Here is a 6354-nt window from a genome sequence, read left to right as displayed (position 1 = left end):
CGGGCACCGGGTTCAGCTGCATATATATATATATATATATACAGTATATATACAGTGTATATATATATATATATATATTAATATTAGTAAATAATATATATATAAATATATATATATATATATACATATATAAAATTGGACTCTCATTTTAATGATGTCATCGTGCGTGTATACCTGTGCCTTGTCTATCACTTTGTGCACCAAGCACATAAAGATGACCAGAAATGGAGGAGGGTAAGTATTAGAAATGGTACAGAAGAAGGGCAGAGAGCAGGTGGGAGAGGAAGAGTTGATAGATAGATAGATAGATAGATAGATAGATAGATAGATAGATAGATAGATAGATAGATAGATAGAGTAAAGCTAAATGTTACTATACATCTACATATTCCTAAGAAATGCACTGGCATTTTTGTATCTTTGGCCCTTTTACATATTCTCCTACACTTAAGGGCCCTACAGACTGGGTGACCCGCCGCTGAGCTGCCCGACCGCAAATACGGCAGGTGGGCGACTCGGCGCGGGGAAACGTGAAGGGGGAGTGGAGTTTCTTCACTCCCCCATCACCTGACGTCATAGCAATGCATGCTAATATGGACAATCTCATCCATATTGGCCTGCATGCATAAGCGATGGGGCACCAACGATGAACGAACCCAGGGCCGTGCATCGTTCATCGTTGGTGCCTACACACTGCACGATATGAATGAGTTCTTGTTCCTATCGTGCAGGTTATCTGCCAGTGTGTAGGGCCCTTTACATTTTCTGTATTATCCACTAGGACTTGAGGGGAGAGATGCAGCAGCAGGACCCATTATTTGCCTTAATGTAGCAGGTCCTGCCAAGCAATCTCGTACCTCTCCAGCTGGGTCTAACATCACATGACAAGTAGTGCAACTTTGCTATGACAGACCTTTAAGTTTCCAATAAATAGCACAATAATAGTTTCAAAATATTTAAAACTCCTGCCGCATGTTTTACTAAATAGTAATATATCTATATATATATGGGATGTAGTTATGATCCCGGTGGTCAGAGTACTGACGCTAGGATCCCGGCTACCAGAATGCTGACAGGGGGCCAAGGGCTATTCCCACTTGTGGGTGTCCACGCATAGAGTGAGAATGAGCCCGCAGCATGGTGTGGGCAGCGAGCATAAATCATTTATGCTAGAAAGCATGTTAACACATGTCAATGGACATTCAGGTATCCAGTATACACATCATAGGAGAGTCATGTCTCTCTTACGGTGTATACTGGGCACCTGCATGTCCCGAGGAAGGGTCCCACTGTGGTCCAGAAATGCTGCATGGATGTTTTGCATGTGCTAGCAGTTTTGCCTTGATATGTACCATTGACATGTGTTGACATGTGTTCTAGCATGACTGATTTGTGCCCATTGGCTATGGATAATATAATGTGGTTAATTGGATTTAAAAATTTCAGCATTTAGTCCTGTAGTGCCATGTCTTGTTTTGAACTAAATTAGTTAATTACTTTCTACGTTATATATAAAATATACAGGATTGCTTGATCGATAGATAGATAGATAGATAGATAGATAGATAGATAGATAGATAGATAGATAGATAGACAATGTGATCAGCTACTGGGGTGCACTCTACCAAACCATCAATGCACCTCCGGAGTGCGGGGCTCAACAGTCTAAGCTCCAATATAAAAAGACAATTTTCACATCACGCCATTTACAACATTTTGGATTTTATTACCCATTTTCTGGCAACATACAAATAGTAAATAATAAAATCCTACCTTATGTAACAACAACGGGTGGCGGGGAATGTAATAGGGTGGGAGAATCAGGAACTGAGAGATTCTGTGAGAGTTCTCCTGTTTCTTTAAAGTGGCGATCATTTATATGGCATAATCAACCTGGTTTTGCCATGTAAATGATTGCCACTCTCACTTTCTGATTCTCACACCCTATTACATTCCCCCCCAAGTGTAGTCCTCCGGCAGTACATGCGGGACTTCCAGAATTTCCCCGACTCCGGCTCCATAAGCTCACTCCCCCAGTTGTCCCAGCAACCCGTCATCTGTAACAAAAGTGAAATATGTTATCACCACATACATGCATGTATATAAAGTGCCAAGAGTATAATAATATATCTATATAAACATTCATAAATGTAAATAACCATAATAAAATACTAATTACTTAATATCTATTAAAATACTGAAACTACATAACACAATCTATACCAACAAATTTTTATTGAATATTCTAGATAGAAGGGACTATTGTATAGAGTAAATTATGCTATCCCATCTATTATCTATAAAAAATCATAATAGGATTTCTATTTTGATATATATTTACATTTGTTAATGTCATTTTGCAGCTTTACTGATTACTTCTAAGCTCAGGGCTGGCTCCATCCCTACCAGTGCCCTGATCGAGAAAATTTCTAAGCGCCCCTCCCCCCATGGAAAAGTGGGCACGGCCTTGCAACTGTATATTATCAAACTATAAATATATTTTCACCCCCCCTATACACACAATTAGCAGCCTTACATATAACGCCCACAGTAGTGTTCCAGTAGTGTTCCAGTAGTGTTCCTTACAAATAATGTCTCCAGTATAGTGTCAGATACACATAAGGACCCCAGTAGTGCCAGATACACATATGCCCGCAGTAGTGCAGTGCTAGATACACATATGCCCCCAGCAGTGCCAGATACACATATGCTCCCAGCAATGCAGTGCCAGATACAATTATATGCCCCCCACAGTGCAGTACTAGATACATTATATCTCCCCACATTGTCAGATACACATTATATACCCCCAGCAGTGCCAGATACACATATAGTGCAGTGCCAGGTACACAGTAGTGCAGTGCCAGGTACACATTATATGCCCCCAGCAGTGCCATATACACATTATATGCCCCCCTCCACAGTGCAGTGCCAATATACATTATATGCCCCCATCAGTGCCAGATACACATTATATGCCCCCACAATGCAAGATACACATGATTTATTCCCACAGTGCCAGATACACATTATATGCCCCCACAGTGCCAGATACACATAATATGCCCCCACATTGTCATATGCACATTATATGCCCTCAGCAGTGCCAGATACACATAATATGCCTCCACATTGTAAGGTACACATTATATGCCCCCACATTGTCATATACACATTATATGCCTCCAGCAGTGCCAGGTATGCATATGCCCCCAGTAGTGCAGTTCCAGATACACATTATATGCCCCTAGCAGTGCCAGATACACATTATATGTCCCCACAGTTCCAGATACACATTATATGCCCCCACAGCACCAGATACACATTATATGTGCCCCCACAGTGCCAGATACACATTATATGCCCCCACAGTGCCAGATATACATAATACGCCCCACATTGTCAGATACACATAATATAGTGTGGTGCCAGATACACACTGTATGCCCAAAGCAGTGCCAGATACATATATTCCCCAAACAGTGCAGTGCCAGGTACACATTTTATGCCCCCCAATGCCAGATACACATTATATGTGCCCCCACAGTGCCAGATATACATTATATCCCCACAGTGCCAGATACACATAATATGCCCCCAGCAGTGCCAGATACCTTTATGCACCAATAGTGCAGTGCAAGATACACATTATATGCCCCCCACAATGCCAGATAAATGTTATATGTGCCCCCACAGTGCCAGAGACACATTATATCCCCACTGTGCCCAGGGCCGGCGATGGGGGGGATGACAAAGGGGACCTAAGGATCAGAGAGGCCCAAATATATACCATTTAATGCACGGCTGGGATGTGAGCCATCTTGTCCAAATATGGCAGCGAGCTGTAGTCACACAGTGACTGTGCAGCACAAGTGTGCCCTCGCTCTTCTGGATACAGCTCTGTTGCAGGCAGTTACAGGACATATATTAACAGTTATTAACAGCAAATTCCATTCTGAGTATATATATATATACTAGGTGCTTCATCGCGCCCTATGGGCACTCTTCACACCGTCGCAAGGGGCTACGCCCCTTTAACCCTTGCATGCCTATATGGGGTTCAATATTTGTATTATATGGAGTATTACCTGCATTCCTTTGTTAGCGGTTAAATATTACACAATGAAAGGGCGTGCAATGGTGAAGGAGACGCAGCCCCTTGCGACGGCATGAACAGCACCTGCAGGGCATGATGTACAGAATGAGCGGGTGCGGGGGGGGACTGCGGATGGGGGAGGGTGTCTGTAGATGCTGCAGGTGGAGGGGGGGCAGATGCGGGGGGGGCCCGGATGGGGAAGGGTTGGGAGGTGCTGCGGGTGGGGGAGAGACAGAAGAGTGGGGGCTGTAGATGGGGGAGGGGTCCGGAGGCACTGAAGGTGGGGGAGGGGCAGGGGTGCCACGGGGGAGGGGCAGGTGCAGGGATGTTGCGGATGGGTGAAGGGTTCCGGAGGTGCTGTTGGATGGGAAGGGGCGGGGGTGCCGGGGTTGGGGATCCGGAGGCACCGCGGTGGGGGAGAGGCAGGTGCGGGTGGTGCGGCGGATGGGGAAGGGGGTCCGGAGGCGCTGCAGGTAGTGGAGGGGCAGGTGCGGCGGTGCCGTGGGTGGGTGAGGGGGGGACCGTGAATGGAGGAGGGTGTCTGCAGATGCTGTGAGTGGAGGGGGGCAGGTGTGGGGGGAGACATATATGGGGGGTGGATGGTGGAGGGGGTCTGGAGGTGCTGTGGGTGGTGGAGTGGTGGGGGAGTAGGAGCCACTGGTGTTGTAGGCGGTCTGGAGGCACAGCGTGTGGGGGAGGGGTGGAGTGTCGCATGTGGTGGAGGGGAAGGTGCGGAGGTGTGGTGCATTGGGGAGGGGTCTGGAGGCGCTGCGGGTACTGTACCTGCCAAAAAGGTAGTTGGAGGGTATGCAGTAACAGGGCCAGGACAGGGGTGACAGGGTCAGAACAGGGGTGACGGGGCCAGGACAGGGGTGACGGGGCCAGGACAGGGATGACAGGGCAAGGACAGGGGTGACGGGGCTAGGACAGAAATGACAGGGACAGGATAGGGGTGACAGGGCCAGGGTAGGGGCGGCAGGACCAGGATTTGGTTGACAGGGCCAGGATAGGGGTGACAGGGCCAGGATAAGGGTGACAGGGCCAGGATAGGGGTGACAGGGCCAGGATAAGGGTGACAGGGCAAGGCCAGGGGTGACAGGGACATGACAGAATACAGGGCACGGGAGAGATTGGTATTAGGGACAAAACAGTGGTGACAGACAGATGTGTCTTACCGGAGTCACTGCTGCTGGCTGCTGCTGTTCCACTCCAACCTGTTTGGATCTGCTGCTGGTGGAGACTTGGCATGGTTGACTCTCTCAGGCTGGAGTCCTGTTTCAAGAAAAAAGGCTGCGCTGTATGTCAGGAGATGAAAAAGGGAAGAGAGCCGGCGTGTGGAATAAAAAGATTTATTAAATAATAAGAGCAATAAAACAGAACATATGTGACAGAGAATAAAATTATGAATAGAGAATATCACACCTAAATAGTCTCAGAGTGTATGGTGTCTCCTGTTATATAACGCAATTGGAGGATAGGATGGTGAATGTTGAAAAAGTCACATGGTATGTGACGAAACGCGTCAGGGCCCCGCCTCTTACACACCTTGCTCAGGTGTTACACCAGGTGTCAATTACACTGATCAAATTGGAGTTCCATTTGACTGCTAATCCATTCAGAGTGACCGCTGGATGATATGCTCTCACAGCCAGCCACCTCATAAAGTGATCTCTCCATCTCCTCGCTGCTTAGTGTTTGTGGGCATTGCAGGACTGACGGCCGGGGACGCCCGGCTCTCGACCAGCTCGCGGGAGAGGTAATACCTTCTGTATACTATACCTGATGATCACGAGTACACTGCAATCTGGAATTGGTTGTGCTGCAATGCACTCCTCCTCAGCTTAGTCACGGCTGACAGTCTGCGGAATTTGGACATTCACCATCCTATCCTCCAATTGCATTACATAACAGGAGACACCATACACTCTGAGACTATTTAGGTGTGATATTCTCTATTCATAATTTTATTCTCTGTCACATATGTTCTGTTTTATTGCTCTTATTATTTAATAAATCTTTTTATTCCACACGCCGGCTCTCTTCCCTTTTTCATCTCCTGACATACAGCGCAGCCTTTTTTCTTGTTTCTTTGTCTGCCTGCTCACTCCACATAGTGATATTGGCATGCGCAGTATTTCAGGAGCTGTTCCCTATTAGGGATGTTCATTTGTTATATTTCTGAGGCGCTGTTTTAGCAGTTAAGTGTTGTTGTGTCTGGAGTCCTGTTTCCTCTGCCCGTCCGCATCCCTCCCCCCCCA

Source organism: Pseudophryne corroboree, chromosome 2, assembly GCF_028390025.1.
Source record: "Pseudophryne corroboree isolate aPseCor3 chromosome 2, aPseCor3.hap2, whole genome shotgun sequence".
NCBI lineage: Eukaryota > Metazoa > Chordata > Amphibia > Anura > Myobatrachidae > Pseudophryne > Pseudophryne corroboree.
This window is presented reverse-complemented; position numbering follows the sequence as displayed.